The sequence below is a fragment of the Rhea pennata genome, chromosome 1, assembly GCF_028389875.1.
Source record: "Rhea pennata isolate bPtePen1 chromosome 1, bPtePen1.pri, whole genome shotgun sequence".
Lineage (NCBI taxonomy): Eukaryota > Metazoa > Chordata > Aves > Rheiformes > Rheidae > Rhea > Rhea pennata.
In genome coordinates this window covers 192458154-192481120 of record NC_084663.1, presented here as the reverse complement: position 1 = coordinate 192481120, position 22967 = coordinate 192458154, and the positions used below count along the sequence as shown (strand labels likewise).

General features: G+C 38.5%; 1 protein-coding gene and 1 long non-coding RNA gene across 3 annotated transcripts in view; one reads left to right on the top strand and one right to left on the bottom strand.

The window, feature by feature from the left end:
- The window catches only part of FRY (FRY microtubule binding protein), a 256359-nt gene that overhangs the window by 54622 nt on the left and 178770 nt on the right, over positions 1-22967 (top strand). Inside the window, exon 1 of one of the 2 annotated variants that reach the window (XM_062567142.1) lies at positions 5027-5072. The exons of the other annotated variant lie outside the window; for it this stretch is intronic. The gene's annotated coding sequence lies outside the window, so the exon portion shown is untranslated. Of the gene's footprint in view, positions 1-5026; positions 5073-22967 lie in introns of those variants that run through there. 2 annotated transcript variants of the gene reach the window in all.
- LOC134142069 (uncharacterized) lies at positions 15827-21310 on the bottom strand. Its single transcript, XR_009958786.1, has 2 exons — positions 21229-21310; positions 15827-15925 (listed from the first exon to the last, which is right to left on the bottom strand). It is a non-coding gene; the product is annotated as an uncharacterized LOC134142069 (long non-coding RNA).

Here is a 22967-nt window from a genome sequence, read left to right as displayed (position 1 = left end):
TTGAGAAAGGAAAATTATTTTCTTGGGAGGCTCAGAAAATTTCATTGGGAGATCCAGGATAAAACAAGAAATTATGAACTTCCAGTGTGTACCTTGACTTTTAGTTAGATGGAGAATTTACAGACCTTCTTCTCTGTACACTTACTTAAATGGCATGTTTTTAGTAGTCAGCAAGTAAGCATGCAAATAATGTGTCACACTGACAGATTTTTAATTCTGACTGTAGTTAAGGAACAACAGTATAGCTTCTTGCAGAAGGCAGCCAGTGAAATAAGTAACCGTGGACATAAAACCTGTTGCACTTCGGATTTGTCTGTCTCAGAAAGGTAACATTGCCCAAGACAGGGCTCGGAAGCGAACGTGCTGTTCAGGTTGCACCTTTCCCCAGACAGGTCCCTTCTCGGTTGATTGTTCATTGCGGTTTCCTGTGCTTTTTTTGCGCTTTTTTTTTATGGTTTAGCAACACTTGTTTAGCTTGTAGAGATAATATTAATGAATTGATCCGAGACAAGCTTTTTGTAAAATATAAACTGTGTTAGCCCTAGACAGCACCTCTTACTACATGGTATTTCCCCCAATACTCAGCCTGGGCTGCCGTGTTTGGACTGGTTGAACTTCCCGGTGACTCCAGGGCTTTCACAGCGATGCTTCTCCTCCCTGCTCGTCCGCCGGGGCGAGGAGGAGCCTGCAGTAACCCAACACCTGCTCCCACGGCCGCCCGCAACTCGCCCAACTTCCCCAGCAAGTGCCGAGCGGCGCATGAGGCCAGCCGAGATTGCTGCCTCTGTGACCGCTGGTCAAAATAGCTTTGGATGCTCAGATTGTTTTTAACACCGGAGTGGCTTTACGAGTTTGTACTCTATAATGGCACTTGATGACAGCAGCTTGCACTCTAGGACTAGGAGTAAACCGAATTACTATCAAAATCATTATAAATCAACAAGACGGAGTAGCCTGCCACCAGACATCCTGCTAGAAAAAAACTGTAAAGGAAGGTTGCAAAGAAATATTAAGAATATAGAGCCTATACATCCAAGGCGCCCTAAGAAAAGACCTTCTATATTTCCAGGTAGGACATGCTATGTTAATAATGTCTTGGTGCAGTATCTTTAAAACTTTTTGTTGATATCTGAGGGATTCAGTGACTGGTTTCAGTCCTCAGTTTTAAAACAATAAGTACCATTTATGTTACTTTATGGCAGCCATTTAAATTTAAAGTGATGAAACTAAAAAGATAGTCTTCCTTGCTATTTTTGTTTTCATATTGTTTGCTTGTGGCATTTTTTTTATATACATATATATATATATATATATATATATACTTAGCATTTAAAGATAATCAATTGTTTATACAATGCTTAAAGCTCTTAAAATTGCTTACCTCCACTTTTTAAAAAAATAAAAGCAAAAACAAACAGTCAAAGTTGCTATATAGAGGTATCTTTCTAGCTGTTGTAATGATGTTAGTATCTTATCTGCTTTTTGAGGAGGAGGGTGAGTTTTGGGATGTAGGAATTTCTTCATTGTAGCTGATTTTTCTGGGTAGCCAGAAATTAACACCACTAAATACTCCAATGCATGCTTTGAATTCCTGGCCTGCACTGGAGCCTGCAATGTTTGTAGTTAATAGTTCAGTTTAACTCTCTAGTTGTTAAGAAGTAGGAACAAGGTGTAAGAGTGCATTTCAGTGAAGATAATGGGATAATAGTGTGGGGGAGGCACTATTTGAAATATGCCTAAAATAGGCAAGAGATTAGTGTGAAGACAGAGGGATTTGTTGCAAAACAATCAGGTCATCTTTGCTAGGAGGACTTAAAAGGTTTTAGGGGAAAAAAATCAGTACCAGCTCATCCCTGAAGAAGCTGAAGATGCATTTCTGTAAGGTAATCAGAGCAAATGAAATCCTATGTACAGACAAAAATACACTCCTTTAAAATTTCCAGAGTAAAATACATCAATTATTTTAAATTTCCAGGGGAGGAGGGACAGCTGTATGTACAATCATACAGCTATTTCAAGAACTATGAAGTATATATAAAAAAAAGTGGTATTTATTTTCTGAAGGTAGGAAAACGTTCCTTAATGACAGTTAAACTTACATGGGTATCTTCTGGTGAGCTAGACCAATGGTAAAGGAACAGGAATACAAGCGGTAGAAAAGCTGACATAGGGCAATAGAATTTGTGGGATTAAAAACCACAGATATATATCTGCTAAAGTGTGTGAAGTATTTCAGCACTTAGGAAGGAAGGCTCCTTTTACTCTTTCCCTCTTTCTTAGTTTCCCCAAAAGAAAGTGAAAAGCTTTACCATATCTTAAGTCAGGTGACTGAGGCGCACCGAAGGCTCCTGTGCTTTGCAGTGCCTGAGCGGGCTCTTCCTGAGGTGGTGTGGTCTATTGGTTACTGTCAGAACATGCTATTTTTGTCAGGGTTGACCCTCTTTCTCCTCAGTTGCTGATTTTTGTTGTCGTCTTATCTGTTCTACTCCTCACTTTTTCTCTGTTTTTTTCCCTCTTGCTGCTTTTCTCCTTTTTTTTCCCTTTACTTCAACATTCTTATTAGCAAAATCATATTGACCAGCTTTGGGTTTTGCTCTCCTATGTCCTTATTCTGTTATACTCACTCAGATTTCATCTTCATTCTTTGATCTATCACTTTGTATTTAAAAATTTCAGCTCTCCATTCTCACTTCTCTCTTTTCACCCTCCCAGATTTCTACACAAGCAGTAATACTCCATAGTTTGTACTGTATCAGATGAAAGTACTTTAATGTACTTTGTGTGTCTGGATTGCTGCCCTGACACTTAGGAAATCCACTGCTGCTGTGTTACTGGACACTCAAGGGCACTTAACTCAAAGGTAATGCAAATTGCTTGCTATAAGCAATTGATGGAGCATGATAGAAAGATGGGTGTAGTCTTTCATTTGGTAGATCAACAGTATATATAGGAGAACCTTTACCTGATTTGCTTTTAAAAACAGGTTAACAAAATAAGCTGGAGTCCTCTAGACCATTGTATTTAGTGCAGGCAATTGAGATTAGAGAGGATATAGAGCTATATATTGATATACTTTCTCTGAGGAACATGTTAGATGTCAGGAATGAATCCGAATGATTTTGCAGTCTTTTGGATCACTGGTATTCTGAAAGCTGAAGCCTTCTAAAGAATAATGAGAGAATTCATACTTCCTTTTTCTTCAACCTTGTCATATATTACTATGAACATTTTAAATCTATACAGTTTTGACTCTTACACCTTCTTCTAAGCCCGGTATCTGTGCTTGCTTAGTGTGTTATATCATGTTATATCATGCTTCCAGTTTAATTTTAAATCAAGTATATCTTGTTCTTCTTCCCTGCATTCTTTCTTATTAGACTTCAGTAATGAAATAGTCATTAGTGACACTTAAGGCATCTAGGTGCTTTGGCATAGATCAGTTCATACACGGGGACTCTGTTTCACACTTGCTGGAGACCGAGAGAGACATTTGCATCAGTTAGGCTTGTTTTTCTTCACAACTGTAATAGCTAGAAACTTCTTCTTTGAAGATGAGATCTGAAACTCTGGAGAAGATTGACAGCTCTGTCTATCCTGTCATCATGAAGTTAGTCACTGATGTATGCCTGCTTGGATAGTCCATCCAAACAATGGTATCACTAGGTTATTGTGTTTACTTATCAATGGCAAAATGAGTGGAAGAGAAGAACTGTAAATATGGGGAGAAACTATGGCATTGCCAAAGGCATATACTGCACAGAGACACTCTTTTCTTCTTGAAACAAAGCATAAATTTCTTTAAATGTTTAGAATGTTACAGACTTCAGGTCTCGATAATATCAACTTGTCAACATACAAATTTTCTTTTCTAATGTCTTGTGATTGTGCTTTTTTTTTTTTTTTGTAGAGTACACAGATACGAGTGATTATAAGCAGTATTATAGTTCCATTTAAGAGGAACAAAGAGGTTCATAGCCTTATAGTATTAGTTGAGTTTGTATGGATCTGTTGACAGGCACTCATTCAGCAGATCAGCATACCTGCTATTGAACCTTTCTCTGGCAGGATCATATAAAAATGAATGCCACTAGTCCTAATCTGAAAATAAATGTGACCTATTAATGACAAATGAATGAGTTATAAAAACACAGAGTGAGCTATCAAGGTACTTTAGGAGACCATGTGTTTATAGTCTTACTTGAGAAAGGTTATTGGAACTAACTGAAGGGGCATGCATTTAAAATTGATTAGTTAAACTTCATTAAATGTCTATGCTGACTCATAACCAGAAGTAAGATAGCTTGAATTAGTTTGTATTTATTAAGGAATTAGGGGGGGAGGGAAGGCTGCCACTGTTAATTCTGTTGGAATTTCTTTTTTTATACTTGATACACAACAGAGATACATGAGATTTTGGGCAGGATTTTTAAGATTTTGAATAAAGCAAAATATGTAGCAATAAGGAAAAACTATAATAGTAAATTCTGCTTGAGAGCCATTCTAATTGTGATCTGCTCATATTTATTTGAGTGCCATTGAAAAACCACTTTTAACACTGTTATTACTATCTTGTGACCTTTTTTGCTTCGTCTTCATGTGTAAGTAACCTTTAATATCGTTGACCAGTGCTTGTTGACTGATTTGTGGGTTTTTTGAGGCACAAAAGGTGAGAAAAATATACGGGGTTGTTTGCCTCTCCCAGGACCAGGCACACCTCCATTTTACGGCCTTATGCCTGTGACTCAGGCTTTGTCTTGAGTGCCAAAATAAGCTTTGTATATTCTGTGGGACAACAAATGTGTTATCTCTACTTTTGTAAAAGCATTTTTGTTTTACTGTGAGTTAATGTAAGGAGGGTCGATGGTTAACAGTACCTTATCTAGCTGCTTAAAGTAAAAATGTAGCTTGCTGGTCTGTGATTTTACAACAGAATAGCTAGTATTCTGTAATAAATCCATCGCTTTTTTTTTCAGTGAAAATATTGTCGCAGTTAGAAGTCTTGAGGCACTCCCTCAAAGCATTTCTGGAGTTCAGACCAGCATACAGTCTGGCAAAATCACTTTCTAAAATAAGTAAGTTGACATGATGCCATATTTGTATGCTAATTAAAATATTTTAAAATATATAAAATTCTCTTTTATTATCAGAAAAAAAGTTTATAAGTTATTCAACAGTGATATGAATAAGTTATTTATTTTTTCATTAGACATGGGGTAAAACAGTCAGAATGTGGTGTGATTTTTCTTTTTTGATTTTGTTTTGATTGACTGTGTTAATTGGGAAAGACTTGTCCAAAAAATCTAATTACTTTTAATAAGGATGCTTACAATGATGGGTACAGTATGTGGCTTGATTCAAATGAGTTATAATGATCTGTGTTCAGTGTTTTAATTTTGTGAAGATTTGAGCATCCTACCACCTCTCTGAAAAAAACAAATGAGTGGAAATAGTGTATACCTGTAATCTGCCGTGGTTAATTGCTGTTCATTTATGGCACCTCTCCTGTCACCCTACACTTTCAAATTTGGTAGAATGGCTTCTATTGGTGCTGCATTTTACAAATATCAGCCGTGGATAGCTGAAGGGAAGGCCTTAAAAACTAGGCTTGTTTTCCCCTTAACATTTTTAGCTCCACTTTTGTGCTGATTTTAAATGCTTCTTGCATTTTTGCTCATTATTTATATTGTAAACTTGCATTAGTTCTATATGTATTCTGCTTTGTTGACCCTTATGCTAAGACATGCCACCATGCTGTAAATTTGATACGTTACTGATTGGGTGTTTTGTCAATGCATTGATCTGGGTGAGTGACCTTTGCTTATTATGTGAAATTATCAAATTAATAACCTTTTCTCTAGACTGGCTGTATTTCTTTTTGGTCACTGAAACATTCTTAGATGTATTACTATTCATCACTTCTTGGATTGTTTGTTAACTGTTATTTCTTCAGAAAGGATGGGTTGATGGTTCAGAGGAAAGCTTTGGATTCTGCATTTTGAAAAGTCTGATGTAACGCATGCATGTTGTCAAACTTATTTTCTTTTTGAGTTCACTTATATTTTATGGTCTGTGGAGACTGATGTCCTAATGTATTGGTAGGCAGGTGATGAGGAAGATGCTGCCTCAGCTTTAAGTTGTGTTTAGGACTTGAAGGAAGCTCTCTGTTTCCATTGGAGAGTGAAGGTGAAGAGAAGGGAGAAGGGTGAGGTGAAGATGGGCTCCTTCAGCTACTATGGCATGGATTTTTTTTTTTTTTAACAATTTAGTCATATCTGAGACTTAGATATTGCTAGATTGTCACCATCTGTTATGAATGTTAAGATTCCCCTGAGAACAGAGGCTCAAGTTATGAACAAAACCTATTGTACATACAGTGGGGTGTACTCTTTAGTAAGTAATATATTGGAAATCCCATCCCAGATGGGATGCACCCACAGTTACTGAGGGAGCTGGCAGATGTTGTTGCCAAGCCACTCTCCATCATCTTTGAAAGGTCCTGGAGAACTGGAGAGGTGCCTGAGGACTGGAAGAAAACCAGTGTCACTCAAATCTTCAAACAGGGCAAGAAGGAGGACCCAGGAAACTGTAGGCCAGTCAGCGTCACCTCCATCCCTGCAAAGGTGATGGAACAGCTCATTCTGGATGTCACCTCCAGACATATGGAGGAAAAGAAGGTGATCAGGAGTAGCTAGCATGGATTCACCAAGGGGAAATCCTGCTTAACCAATCTGATAGCCTTCTGTGATGGCATGACTGGCTGGGTAGATGAGGGGAGAGCAGCGGACGATGTGTACCTTGACTTCAGCAAGGCTTTTGACACTGTCTCCCATAACATCCTCCTAGAGAAGCTCAGGAAGTGTGGGTTAGACGAGTGGACAGTGAGGTGGCTTGAGACCTGGCTGAAAGGCAGAGCTCAGAGGGTCGTCATCAGTGGCGTGGAGTCTAGTTGGAGGCCTGTGGCTAGTGACGTCCCCCTGGGATCAGTACTAGGTCCCATCCTGTTCAACTTTTTCATCAACAACCTGGCTGAGGGGACAGAGTGCCTCCTCAGCAAGTTTGCTGATGAAACCAAGCTGGGAGGAGTGACTGATTCACCCGAGGGCTGTGCTGCCATTCAGAGAGATGTGGACAGGCTGGAGAGCTGGGCGGAGAGGAACCTCATAAGGTTCAACAAGGGCAAGTGCAGGGTCCTGCACCTAGGGAAAAATAACCCTAGGCACCAGTACAAGCTGGGGGCTGACCCTCTGAAGGACAGCTCTTCAGAGAGAGACCTGGGAGTGCTGGTGGATGACAAATTGACCATTAGCCAGCAAGGTGCCCTTGTGGCCAAGAAGGCCAATGGTCTCCTGGGGTGCAGTGGGAAGAGTGTTGCCAGCAGGTGGAGGGAGGTGATCCTGCCCCCTCTGCTCAGCCCTGCTGAGGCCTCATCTCGAGTACTGTGTCCAGTTCTGGGCTCCCCACTACAAGAGAGACATGGAGCTACTGGAGAGAGTCCAGCGTAGGGCTACAAGGATGATCAGAGGACTGGAGCATCTGCCCTATGAGGAACAGCTGCGAGAGCTGGGCCTCTTCAGCCTGGGGAAGAGAAGCCTGAGGAGGGATCTTATCAATGTGTACAAGTACCTGAAGGAAAGGTGTCAAGGGGACAGGGCCAAACTCTTTTCAGTTGTCCCGTGTGACAGGACAAGAGGCAATGGTCAGAAATTGAAGCACAGGAAGTTCCGCCTGACCGTGAGGGGGAATTTCTTCCCTGTGAGAGTGACGGAGCACTGGCACAGGTTGCCCAGAGAGGTTGTGGAGTCTGCTTCTCTGGAGCTCTTCAAGGCCTGCCTGGATGCAACCCTGTCTAACATGCTGTAGGTGACGCTGCTTGAGCAGGGAGGTTGGACTAGATGATCTCCAGAGGTCCCTTCCACCCTTACTGATTCTGTGATTCTAAGATTCTAAATCATGTGAAGTCTAAGGGTTTAGAGGCTTCACTGTGCTGAAGGACTTTGTGGAGCAATTACAGCATTAGCATCCTGATTTTCATCATGGGGTTGTTTGTCTGCTGCCTTAGGGATAGAATGTAAAAAGAATCTGGCTTAGTAACATAGTTTGCCCGTTTGACCCTTTTTTCTATCTTCTATGTGCTATCTAGAGGAAAATGATTAAAGGCTACAGTGAAATCTTAAAACTGAAGTTGAAGACATTTCTTTTGGGAAACATACATAAATATGTAGAAGAAAGAGCCTGTTAATCTTGATTTAAAAAATATGTTAAACAGATACTGGAATTGAAAATAGAAAATAAGAGTTCTATCAACAAGCTACCAAGAAATGTCAACAAAATAGGAAACATAGGGTATGTTTAAAAATATGTTTTAAAACATTTAAGAACGAGCCAGTCACTCTTTGCATTAGATGGTAGGCTTGATTAGATTGCATACATAGTACATGTATAAGGGTTTGTTGATATCAACAATGCATATTATTCTTAAATAAATCTTTCTGTGGCTGTCATGAGGCAATAAAATCTTTTCTTTCACTGGTTCAAGTGGCACCTTAAAGGGCAGACTTTCCAAAAGAATATGCCCACCTTTGGCCCACAAAGTATTTTTCTTGTGCTAATGGATCAGAAACCTTGTCTGCAATAAACTTTATTAGAGTTGAGAAATTTATATCATTTCATTATATGAAAGATAGTCATAATTTTTGAAGTTCTACAGAAATGTTCTGCTGTAATTGAAAGCGAATCAGCCAAAGAAATGTTTTAAAAGAATTAGACTTCAAGGTGATCATACTATGGCTTTGATTTAACCTTCGTGCTGACATGTATATTTTCCTGTCTTTTAAAGCTCAGTCTTCACATAATGTAGTTAAAAAGATTAAATATGCTCTCTTCACAGTCAGATCTGTCTGACTGAATAGAAATCACTCAATACATACTACTTGTTCAGTGCTTGTTTACTTGTGGATATTTTTGGTATACTTGCTGTGTACATTTGATAGGTAACTATTTTCATTTTGGCTATTTGTCCATTACATAGCCTTACACATTTAATATGAGTATGCTGTATTCAAGTTAAATCATTTGATGATCTTAGTACCCCTGAAATAAAAGTTCTGAATGTTTCCTTCATTTTCATTTCTTTGCTATGTTACCTTTGCTATTTTTTTAGGTGAGGGAGAGAGAATCATGCAGGAATTTCTGAAAAGACTTGCTTATTTTAATAATAATAAAGAAGTTGCTATGTTATTTACCTGTTTATGTTCAGAGATATTTTTTCCTAAATAAGATTCTTGGGAAGATATTCTCAGCAGAAGAGTGATGCAGATAATAAAACTCATGTTAATTACCAAAAGCTACCTGGAGAGAATTGTCTGAGCATAGCTAGAGTTAGCTGGAAGACTGTGTGCTGCTTCTCGTGATAAAGATGCCTTGATAGAGTGAAATTAAGTCCTTATAGAACTTCTGGTAAACTAGCTTGTAGATGGATACTGGCTCCACATGTGCAGATGCTTTATAAAGAACAAATGCCATGAACTGTAACCCTCATTTGAATATATTTATTTGTACTAATCACTTAGTATTAATTAATTAATTGATTATTAAGGTTAATTTGGAAAGTGACTTTTATGAATCTAGGGATTGGATTTAAATGAGAAACTTGACCTAAGGAGCTCAGCGTATTCTTTGTTGTATTTGGGTTTCTTGGGAAGTTTTACAGTCCTTCACAGGATGATATGTTAAATTAAATTATTTCTTGACTAATATGTACTAACTCCTGGCTACTATGCAGTATTGTAATGAAGTTTTACAATCAACTGCAATTTTTAAAAACTAGCAAAAATCTATAATGCTTTCTTTTTTAAATCATTTACTGAAAGTTGCACTTAATTTAAGAAATTTTTAAAATAAGAAATCTTCTGCATTCATTACTGAAAGACATTGCTGTTTTCAGTAAAAGGTTTCTGTAGCTAGCAATGGTATATGATACAGTCTAATGAATCCTTTTCAAAGGATCTAGTTGATTTTTGTCTGTTGTTTAGAACTACTTCAGTGTATCCTGTGTGGTTTTCTCTGTGTCTTCAGAATTATTGTTTCTGAAATTTTATTATATCTGTATATTATAAGGTGCATTAGTTGCAGAACACGTTATTGCACATCCCTACATTTGTTTTGTTGTGAATTCTCTGATCTTTATAGCAAAATTCTAGGTGATTTGTGAGGTAAACAGTAAAGGCAAAAAAATCACTTTTAACCATGAATTGTTAGTCTGTGTCTTGGGAAGGGGGTAACTTGAGTGGGGGGAGTGGAACAAGTGCTATCCTTTTGACTGTAATCTCAGTTGTCCTGTACAACTGTCCTGTCCTACTTTGCTTAGGATCTTTAAACTAGTCTGCCTGGCCTGGCCCTTCTCTCCTGTTCCTTGCATGCAGGTCAGAGAAACCTCTCTTGTGCACAGCTGTTCCAATTCACCACCATTTTGGTGGGACCAAAATGTAGTCTCCACTAACTAACAGAAGTTAGCAAGAGCCAGGGAACTGAGAGAGTTGGATATTGCTAGCACCTTTTAGAGAATATTTTATAGTGCAGACTATTCTCACCCTCTGGCCTCATGATCAGAAAGAAAACCCATATAGGCATGGCATGTATATCTTCTGGGGTAACACGGTTGAATCACCACTCTGTTCAACAAGAAATAACAGTGAGGTGTTAAAACTCAGAGCCAGTTTGTTCAGGGTGAGTCACCTTAGAATACCTCTGAGAGAATTTGTTTAGTTTTATCATGGACAGTTACTGACTATAGGAAGAATCATTCAAGAATTACCTTTCCACTAGATGCTGAGGCTCCACTATAAAATAAAAAGTCTAACCTGCAGAAGAGGTTTCATTCTTTCACAAAGATCCCAGTGCAAAAGAATGAAGACAAGAAAAACAGAATACCAGAAATAAAGTGGAATTTACAAGATGGAATTTCAGCATATGAAAAGTATTTCATTCATCAATAAATAAATAGTATGTGAAAAAGTCACTGTGTGTCCAATTCAAAATTAATTGTGGAGCTAGAAAATCAGCAGTTCTCTTTTTAGATCTAATAGTAAAGAAATTCAAGTTTTTCGATTTGCCATTCTAAGTGCTATGGAAATCTTAAGTGAGAGGGGTAGTGCTGTCCTTTGTCCTTTTCTGGTTTCAGAGTTAAGAACGTTTTAAACAAACTGGACCTACATGAGTTCATGAGATGTTATGGGATGCATGTATGATTGCTGAGGGAGCTAGTTGATGTCATTGTGAGGCTCAATAGACTTTGAAAGGTCATGGTGATCAGGGGAGATTCCCAAGAACTGGAAGAAAGTAAATTTCATTCCTATCTTCAAGAAGATCTGGGGAACTACAGGCTGTTCATGTTCACCTCAATTCAAAAAGAAGGAAGGACCTGAGGATCCTGATGGACAACAAATTGACCATGAGCCAGCAATGCAGTCTTGGGACAAAGAAGACCAGGAGCATCCTGGGCTGCATTAGAAAGTGTTATCAGCAGGTTGGGGGAGGTGATCCTTCCTCTCAGCCCAGGTGAGGCCACACCTGGAGTGCTGGATCTAGTGCTGGACTTCCCAGTACAAGAGAGACATGGCATACTGGAACAAGACCAGTGAGGGGCCACAAAGATGATTAAGAGACTGGAGCATCTCTCATAATGAGGAGAGGCTGGGATGTTTTGGCCTAAAGAAGAGAAGGCTGAGGGGTGATCTTATCAATGTGTGCAGATATGTGATGGGTGGGTGTAAAGAGGATGGGGCCAAACTCTTCTCAGTGGTGCACAGAGAAAGGACAGGAGGCAGCAGGCACAAGCTGAAACACAGGAATTCTATTTGAACTCAAGGAAACATTTCTTTATTATAATTAAAGGGTGATTGTACACTGGCACATGTTGCCCAGAAAGGTTGTTGAATCTACAATCTTGGAGTTACTCAGAACTTGACTGGATAAGGTTCCTGAGCAATCTGTTGTTTTTATGCTGCTTTGAGCAGGTGGGTTGAATTGGACCATATCCAGAAGTTCCTTCCAACTTGAGCTATTCTGTCATTCTGAGATACTGTATCCATATCTCCTTTCCCCCCCCCCCCCCGATAGAATCCGTAAGAGAACTCTGTGGTACCTCTTAAACTCCTCTTGCAATTTAATAGGCAAGTATCTACACCTCTGTGTGTAGACTAATTAGAGATGGACTAAGCATTCTCCTTAAATTTATCACTACAGGCCCGTTTTCTCTATGCACTAACTTGCTGAGATAATATCTTTGAAAAGGATACATTTGCCTGTAGAATTAATCTATGTGAATGTTGCTTCGATATCAAAGTGAAGTTGAGCATCTATTATGTACTATTGCATCTAAAAGCATACTGTTTTTTTTCACAACCAGTTCATCAAGTGTGGCACAGCTAAGGATTTGATGCTCTCTTTTTTATTCATTCATTTATTTATTTATCTATTTATACTGTAGCTTTTGGAGAACACTGTTGTATTCTGAGTTGCTTTTTAACCTGTATGAGTCATGGCGAGATTTCCAAGCTGGAGGTTTAGGTATTGCTTTCGAACAGAAGTGCAAGATTTTCAAGTGTTTCAAGTGCCAAAAATACCTCTCTTTCTTTCTTTTTTTTTTTTTTTTTTTTAATCTTATGCAAGATCAGAGTTCTTTTGGTTGGAGTCACCAGAAGTTTGCAAAGATACAATTTTACGACGGATTTATTCAATATTTTCCCTGCCTCTTCTGTAAGTACTTTAGTTCATAACCTGCTTTATATTGCTGGAAGTTGTACCAATTCTCCTACTCTACTTTTCAAGGTCATTGCAGTTGTTCTGGAATGTCCTGCTGCCTCTGTTTATTGTCAGCCCTCCCAACTACATGTTATCAGAAAATATCATCATCTTTTTTGCTCTTCGTGAAAGATATATGGTGAGATTGTCAGACAATCCTGTAGACATAGGTCTATATGTGTTGTGGAGTGTGGAAGCACTCCACTGTCAACATTTCCTTCTGCAAGAGGCTTTCTCTTTCAACATGATGTACTGTCATTTTTCCTGTGACTCTCATCCATCTCCATTTTCAGACCACTATATTTTTTTCCTAGAAATTATCTGCATAATTCTACAGTGCACTACATCATATATTTTTCAGAAATCTGGTTAGATGAGTATGTCATTTGCAGATAGTTTGCCAGTTCTTACTGCTCCTTTAGACCAAATGCACTTTTACTTTCCCCCTAGAAATGTCTAGAAATAAAAGATAAATTTAAGTATCTAAATCAGTGCTTAGGCACATAAATATTCCAGGATGGATTACATTAGATTGGGCTTCAAGCTGAGGACGGTGAGAAATGGCTTTGTGCTCTCCTGGTGGCTCTTTCTTGTACCTTAAAAGACTTCTAGTCCCAACGGATGAGTGGTCCATTGATGAGGAATCTGGCATCACTCTTTTGGGGGAGATAGTCAGGAGTATAACTTGGATTTATACTACTGAAGATATAAATAAAGAGCATAATATATCCCTGTTGCAAAGATATCTTCTAAGTTTCTGGAGATACCAGGACTTCACACTCCAGAACCTTGTAAAGAGTTGAGGGTTTTATCTGACGCTGTCATTGTTTTGTAAAGGGCAAAATATTTCTTTCAGATTTTTTTGCATGATGTTTTTATAAACAAAGCATTGTGAATGGGGAAAAATAATGGTACGTGTATTGACAGTGTGAATGATATTTATCATGTTAATTTAAATATTGAAAATCTCAAATTAACATTTTTTTGAATATTCAGTGCTATTTCTATGCATCTCTCGGGTGCTGGGTGTGCATTCTTTTCATTTTGTGTACTATAATTAAACTTCCTTGTGAAGACCACTGGTTTGTTTAACATCTGTTTAAGATGAAATGAAGAGATTCCTGCATGGAAGTTCCTTTCATATCTCCAAAGAAATGCATTAAAATGAGAAAGTATGTACGTGTATATATACTGCTTAGTAAAACATACTCGTGATTCCATCTTTATTTTTTTTTTTTTCCCAAAGGTTGCCTTAGCTTCTGTTTAGCAATCCAGATTCACTTTAGGTACAGATTGCCCGTGATGTGTCATGGGAACAGCTATGCTGAGGAGCTGATTACAGATTATCTTTTGGCGAGGTATGCTTTTTCTCTGCAGCTTACCTTCCTCACTTCCACGTTTCTTTAGCTCTGTTCTGCCTGCTGGCAGAGCAGGTCTGGGTGGGCTGTTCTACCACCAGTGTTGATCTCAGGGCAGAAAGCTGCACCAAAAGCCTGGGCATTTGCATTTACATTCACCACATCCCCAAAGTGAAATGAATGGATTTTATTTAAGAGTCTGTATGCATTTTGTGAATACAGATTAATGTTGTAATCTACTGACAAAACCTCACGTAACCAAGTAGGACCTCACAAAAACAAATATGTAGTTACTTTTCAGTAATAGGTTACATGCTATCCACATAAATGGATATCTTGGCATAAATATTTTGATATGACTGTATATTATATAGAGTTATTAAGGATGACATTAGAGAAAGTGGTGTGTATGTACATACGAAATGTTACAGTTGTCTTGTGGACTAGAGCTAACTCAGTAAATACCTGCTTTAGCATTTAGAATGGTGTGATTGGGACCTAGTGTGCCTGTTAGCAACTCTGAACCATAAGAAGGGTGTTTCAGTTTTGTCTAGCTACTCTGAATTACTGTACATGAACCCGAAGCTAAAGGAATTCTGTGGCCTAAGCTGTGCAGGAGATTAGACTGTGATTGTAATGTTCCATTCTGGCTTTTAACATCTCCCAGGTTCATTGCTGGGAAGTGGTTCTGTACCTGGTACACCTGAAAGTATTTGATCATGGAACAAGCAGAGGTTACTAATGGCTCAGCAAATCGAGGGAGCTTGGAAGAATGTTCTTTCTATGAAACACAGCGCATGTTACAGGGGTTTTGTGAATACAATCTGAACTGTTGGGAAAGTTATTTGACCATGTGATACCTACGAAAAGTGTATCTTTGATTTTTTTTTTTTCTGATTTTTTTCCCTCCAATTAAAAAATGTTCCTTTTCTTCCTTACCCCACCTAAACATCCATGCAGCCTCCCTTGTGTTAAGAATAGTGATTGTTTGTCTCTGTGGTGAGACCAATGAACCTCATTGATCAGTTAGGGGTAGCCCCCACCAAATAGGCATATCCCCCCAAACCGCCCCACCAAATCACACTTCTGTTCCTAACCAGGGCCAGCGTAAGAGCCATGATGGAAACGGGGAAGGGAAAGGGGAGGACTAGCCCAGCTTTTCGCACAGTAGCGCTCTCTTAGATTAGCTTCAGTCAAATATGAAAACACACCTTGCAGCGGATCAGCACTGTAATTGCAAGAGAAAAAGTATTCTTGGGGAAGTTTTAGGTCTATAAAGGATTCTGTCTGTGCTGGTACTACATTTTTAGTTTGTTGAATTAGTCATTAGTTGAACTGCCCTGATCTGTGAAAGAAGTTAGGGAAAGTTCCTGTTTTAGTGACCCCTGTGAGCCCGGAGGATATAGTATCATTGAGCACCAGGGCTAGAGCATGAGTTCAAATTCTACACCCAGAAATACAGCTCGCCTCGGCATTGCTGTGTAGGCTGCCCGGCTCTTACGGGCCCTGCGGCTCTAGTGCACCAGCCAAAGCAGAGGAATATCAATGGCTATTTTTCATAATTACCCTTGTCTTTTACATTAGACTGTTATAAAATTTAACTGAGTTATCTCCAGACTTGAATTTTGTATTGAAACACTTGAATAAAAATACGCTGTGTCAGTGGATTGTTTTCCATTATATGTCCTTTATTTTGGATTTTTCAGTTCACGGTTGAGAAGGCAATCTGGAGATGGAAAAGAAAGAATCCACTTTCATCTTCCAATCTGCAAATTAAAAAAAAAAAAAAGGAGAGAGGCTGAGATCCATTAATTTTAATACTGTAAAATACATGAGTTTAGATTTTCAAAAACGTTAATGATACATTGGGCAAACAAGTATTAAACAGAATTAGACACTTAACCAGGTTACGTGCCTTAAAAAACCTACAGAGCAACTGTTTGAAACTTCAGGAGCTAAATATCTTTGAAAATGTGATCTGTGGTGACCCAAAATAATTCTTTGGTTTAAAGGTAGTTGAGTAACAACAATTACTACTGCCTTTGCTTATCATTCAGTTTTAAGTGTGATTTACCATTACATACTTTTTTCCCTTAGGTAATAAGCCCATTTAAGATAACGTTTTCTCCTTTAACTAACTAAAAGCAGATTTTAAGGGGGGTTGGGGAATTTTTTCGTTGCATTACAATTTTCATTGAAATCCAGCATGCCACGCATTCTCGAAAAAACTTCCCCTCTTAAACATCATTTGCCTTTTCTAATGGAAGCAGGGAGCTATCGTAGAACTTGTAGCACTCAGAAGACAGGGAAGTTGTTTTCTAGGTTAGAAAGGGAGAGACTCTGGAAGATACTGAAGACTCAGTTACAAAGACTGCGTGTATTAATTTGCCTTTGTGGGGGCAGCAGTGCTTCTCTTCACTCAGTGCTTAGAGAAACAGCAAGATGAAGGAGCCTGGAGCTCTATTTCCTGTGTCCGGATGGAATAGTCACTCTTGCAAAACTTTCATGACAGTTAGGGAGACCATGTGCACAACTGTTCATCAGTTAAAACTTACTGTATTGGGAAAAAGAACACAGCAGAGAAAGTATTCTTTATATAGCTTCATGAGTTCTTTCTTCCCACAGGTTACTGTGCAAATTGAAGCACTGCATGCTTATAGATGATGCTAAAAAAAAGTTTTGCCGTCTTGTACTTCAAAAAAATACAGATAGGGTTTTGCAAGTCATAACAGGTATTCTTATGCAATACCAGTGAGGCTTTTTAGCCAAAGTTTTACTTCCTATCTAGCAAGCATCTAAGCATGCATTTGTGTAAGTAAAAGTGTTACATAAAAAACCCTATGTTGTGTTTTATTAGTGTTTGCCTAGGAGGTTTATCCAGAAGTGGATTTCAAAACTACATGAAACAAGATACTTCCCCTTAAACAGCTGCTTAAGACTGAGATGTTTGATAGACGTTAGTTTTTCTAAGAATTCAGAAAATCATTTTGAATAGTAACAGGACAGAGCTAAGGCAGAACGTATAACCTAAGGGTCATTGGTGCATACTGAGCAGGAACTTCAGGTAATAATGAGCACTGGACACAGAAAAGTCACTGTATTTACCTGACCTAATTGTTTCTGATGCTTCCTCACTGTAGTCATTTATATAGAACTGCTGTAAAAATACAGGTGATTGAAATCATGAGATTTTGGCTCATAGCTCGTTGTGTTTACTTTGGATATACTTTGGGTGTTCTCAGAAGGATGAAGGCTGTGGTGATTGACATCCTAACCATTAAAGATAACAGGTGAGCTAAGAAGTGTATGTGTATGGGCATGCCATGCCATGCTTATAAACTGTAGTCAGGGGAAAAAAGAATAATTTTTTGTCTACCGTCTGCATGACTTCTTAGGTAATCCTAGTTTTTGAAGAATTCCTTTTTCCTACCTTGGAAAAAAAAAGGTTATAGATATTGTCTAGCTAAGTAGATAGTAGTAGTAAGATCACAGTTGTAGCTGGCTGTAGTGCTAGTTTGAACCACCTGAATCTGAACTTTGAACCTTTCCAATAGTGCTTCTGAGTAAAATGAGAAAAAAGCTATTTGTCCAGCAATGAGCCAAAACTTTGGTGTGCTAGGCTCTTCCCTCAGAGTAAAGGTGTGATTCTGCCCTGAAGAATGTACAGTCTTGTTGGAAGCCGCAGGTGGCAATATGTGTAAGAGCAATGGGGAAAGATGATGCAGTGGTGCATCTAACTTGATACTTCTGGATCATTTGAAAGAGTAGTAAAATAACGTGATAGTTATCTAAGGTCAGCTGAGCCAGACTGTAGCTCAATTTACCTGTTTTAGCCAGCTAATTCCTATGCAAGTTTTGCAAGGGATAGTATTTTTGGGGGAGTAATTCAGGGTGAATGTTTTATACATAAGATCATATGGAGGGAACTGTGGAGACCTTTACGTAATGTGGGAACTGTTGTGCCGCCTCAAAGCCAAGGCCTGACTAGTCTAACAGCCTCTCTGGTAGGAGGCACAACCTGACATCTGATAGGAAGGTGTAAGAGGAAGCAAATGTAGTACTGCCTGATCCTATGTGCAATACTACATCTTATCTTGATCTCTAAGAGGTGGAGGTTGGGTGAAACCCTTCTGAAATGTTTGCTCACATTTTCTTTATGAGAGAAATAAAAAATGGACTTCTATGGTTAATAATGCTAGCAGAGCCAAGGTACATAAAAAGAAGGTTATCTTTCTACAGGGCAACGAAAATGTTGAGGCATGAGTGTCCAAATAGGTCAGTCAGAAAGGAAGAAGTATTAATTATTAAAAGACAAAACTAGAGAATGGAAAGTTTAAAAAAAGAACAAGTAAGCAAGTAGGTAATCACAAGAACATCTTAGTTAAAGTCAGGGAAAGTCTGAAGATCTGTAACAGAATCAAGAAAAAGGGAAAGAAGATATGTATCTATAAATATGTTTGAGATTCAGGAAAATATTTTTATTAAAAACTACAGTAAGAAGTGTGTAAATTGAGACCATCTGAGTGATGGGCTAGAATTTGAGAACAAGTTCATACTATTGCGGTGAAAATTCCTGCTCCTGATTGTAATGTAACTGTGATATAATGAAAACACTGTATGCATGCAGCGTGTTATATGGAGGTATCTTGCAGAAAACAATTCATTCTACATGAGAGACAGAATCAGAACAATAAAAGGATGTGTCGTAGCTAGTGTTTGGTTCAGGGATACCTTGGACCTCTGAAGGCAAGAGTATTGAGAAGGAAGATAGTTCCTAAACCCGACATTTTTGAATCAGCTATGTCACTCCAGGTAAGTAGAACTGCCTCCCATCATATCTGAGGCCCATCTCTGGAGAGAGACAGCAGCACACTGCCCTGATGCTCAGTTTGGCCTCAGAAGGATCCCCAGCCTCCAGCACGGCAGGGAGGGACAGGAGCAGAGATCGACTCCTGCTATAGGGATCCTGGAAGAGGAGGGCAGAGTCTGTGCCTGCTAACAGGGCATGCAGCAATGCAGAGAAATAGAAGCACAGAAGTCTTATGATCTCAGCTGTGATAACATGCCGTAATTTTAGGCATCCCTAGAGACCTTGCAGAAACTAGCAGTATCTAGTGATCAGCATACTCCAACCCTTCCCTTCCTGGCTTCCTCTTATCTGTTCCTCTAGCAGGGCTTGCTGTGAGGGTGGTATAAGATAGATAACCTCACATCATAGAAAGGAAGGGAAAGATAGTGACCCTGAATGTTTGAGTTTGAGTTTGGGGTTTAGTCTATGCATCCTGTAATGAAATTTCATAACTTGAGTAAAGGAATTACAGCCAGAACTCCTGAATTCTCTCTGTCCTAGGCTCTGTGTAAACTGGAACAAGTAATTTAGGCATAAATCACCTAATGTAAATTGTATTTTGAGTGGATGGGGTTCTGTTGCTAATCTTGTGTCTGAAACAGGCACCCAAAATTAGAGATACTGTCAACAGTTGTTTGGAAATTTCCAGTTCTAAGGAAATTCTGAAAAAGTAATGTCATGCAGGGACATTTGGAGAATAGGTTACATCATTTTATCTAAAATATAGATACAGGTTTGTGACAAAACTGAGAAGGAAGGGGGTTTACATGGTTCTAATTAAAAACAAAACAAAACAAAAAAACAGCCTATTTAGGGGATGCTGCCAGGAAACTGTAAGATGCAGACCAGAAAAAAAAACACTGCTCAATTTGTTTTTCATGCCTTCTGATCCACATAGGCTGTGCTCTGAGGACACAGGCTGTTTTGACTTGTGCAGCGGTGTTCCCAGTGTCTGTGTTGTCTGAGTCCGTGCCCAGGTAGTAGTAATGCAGACTGGTTTGCAGTAACGCAGACTGGTTTGCAGTAATGCAAACTGGCTCATAGGATTGTATATTGTGAGCATTTGTGTGGTCGGTCTGGGAAAGCAAAGACTTGTTCCTGGCTGACTGGTGCTTCCAAGGACTGTTCAGTTGGGGAGAAACTGCAGAGTCCTAAGAGGACATCTCAGTTTGACAGTTGCAAAAACAAAATCAAGGAAAGGATGATAGTACTTTGAATCCTGAAGACATAATTGTAACACTAACTAATTATTCCTCTGCAAAATCCTTAATCGGTTGTTGTCATTTGTTATTTACAGATAAGAACCTGAGTCACAAAGTACTTAAAATATATACATGTACTGTCATCAATTTAATGAACAAGCTGAGGATGAGTGGTGGATGGTACATGAATAATACCTAATAAAGCTTTTCTTAAAATATTTCATCTGATCGTATCCAAATTTCTTAACTGTCTGATATAGTTTCTCCAAAAATACAGACCTGCTTTATTTATGTTCTCACCTACCATTCTGACAGAGTTTATAATGTAAACGTGTTCTCTATACATTGTTACTTACTGTATTCTACTGTTTCTGGTTGTTTTGCTTTTCATCACTAGATGGCAATATTCATTCAGTTCCAAACAGAAGGAAAAACAAAATGGGGCAGCAAAAGTGTTGAGAAATAAAATTAAGATTTCTGTTACTCTATTTATAGCTTATCACATTGTATTAGGTTTGCTTAATGAAATCTTATTTTGTGCAGTGGTTTCATGTCAGTCCATGCTTTTAATTTGAACCCTCAAAATATATTTTTTTACTGTTTAAATTATGTAACTTTATAAATCCCTTATATGTATATACTTTTAAATTGATTTAGATAACAATTTTGATTTTCATATTTGCAGAGGATGTTAGTCCAGGATGTGTACAACCTGCTTTGTTAATGTTGGCTTGAATTGTTTAGCGTTATGTAAGCTGTAATAAGAAAAACAAAAAGATACTGTTATAAATAACTTAATATAAGGAAAGAAAAAGATTTTGCAGTTCATAAACTCAAGAAAAGCTATGCTGAAGTGACTAAGGTCACTTCAGCATAAATTCTGTGTTTTTTTTCTGATTGAATGTAAAAATATTATTCCTTGTTTTATTACTGGCTGACATGCGGATGTATCACTTCAAAAGTAATATAAAGACAGCTTTTATTTTCCCTCTGAAAGCAATGGGAGCAATTCATGTACCTGAGCTTAAATGTGTAGCAGCAAGGCTCCAACTGCTGCTTCAGAAGGAAGTGGATCTTCTATAGGTCTTGTCATATCTGCCAGTCTCTGCGGATAGCTCACATACCTTAGGGTATCTAAAATGTCATGAGACACCTATATTTAGGCACCTGGATACCATCCCACTAGGACCAGGATCCTTCTGGAAGTCAGTGTGGCCTTTACAGAGAGCAGCATAAAGAGGTTCAAAGTAGTTCATTAAAGAAGGGAGTGTGGAATTGTAAATGCAATGTCATATATCCCAGGATATGAAGAATAATAGATCCTTTCTGTCTGGATCTTTGTTATGTGTGTTCTGTACTGGAATCAGATCAATCTGGCAATCATTCCTGTAGGATTCTTTATTTTGTCCAGAACTAGACCATGTTAAAACCAGAGCAACCCTAATAAGCCACCCGTATTAATTTCTTTTGAAAAAAACTCCAGAAGCCAAACTTCGAAATAAACTATACCAATATAAATCCAGGCCATGGAAATCACTCCTATAGGTGTAGTTCAGCTAATAGCACTTTCTGGCTAAAAGTGCCCAGCATTTGGCACGAAATGAGGTTGACTAGCTATATGATTTGGTAAAACCATGGAAGATCAGAATCAATGTTAGAACTTCCCGGATTTGAATGCAGATACTTTTGGCTTTGGAATCTCGATGCACATTACTCTCTTGAAGCTGGAAGGAGTTGAACACGAGCAGACTGGTGCCTATCAAAGACAGAACAGGTTATTAAGCACAAACTAAGCAAATAAAAAGTTAAGTGTTCTGCTGGATTAGGGCTGAAGTGCTTCTTATCTTGCAGGATCATACTCTAGAACAGATTAGTTGTAATGATGTATCGTTGCAGACTAAAGAGAGGCTTTGTAGTATGAGCAGATACTTCTACATTCATGAATACAATCACTGGTTTATTGATGAAGTTTGAGCCAAAATCCTTAGAAGTCAAATGTGTAATCACCTGCTACATAAGTTAAAAGATTTGTTCTGCTGGGAGCAAATAAGGAACACACTATTCTACTCATTGATTTCTGCATTTACTTTATGTGCGCTAGGAAAAAGAGCATATTTAAAAAATCTGAGTATATATTGACTTTTCTGCTGTTGTCATCTCTCAGAAGCTTCAGTTACTCTTTAACCTCAAATTCCAAGGAGTTCAGATTGCAAAAACCCTAGCACCAAATGGCTCCTCTCAACCGAAACAAATGAAAAGGAGCCCTAGAAATCACACAAGCGTTGTATTATATTCATATCTCTGTGTGCTGCTTTAAGGATTCCTGCAAGTATTGCTCAGAATGTACAAGACTAAATTGCCCCTATGATTATTACAAATAGAGGTCACCAGAAATGTAAACAGAATGAATATCTAAACTGTCAAATATTAAGAACCTAAATAAAGTGCCTGACTTACAGACGTAGTTACCCTAGGCATCCTGTGTAGACAGGGAAGAGATACATGCTACTTCAGAAAGTAATTGCAGTTTGAGCTGGACTCCCACTCCTGAGTCATGCTAAAGGGATTTATCTCCCAACTTAGACATCTGAATTGGATGCCTCAAGACAGATACTGTGAATACCTTGAACACTATGTATTTTGTTTTTCTTTTATTGAGTCAAAGTTTTGGAAGTCAGTTTTTCAGATGTTTTGCAATGAAAATAGCTGTTCATGCTGTGCTGTCATCATGAGAATTCTTCTGACTATGCCGATGAA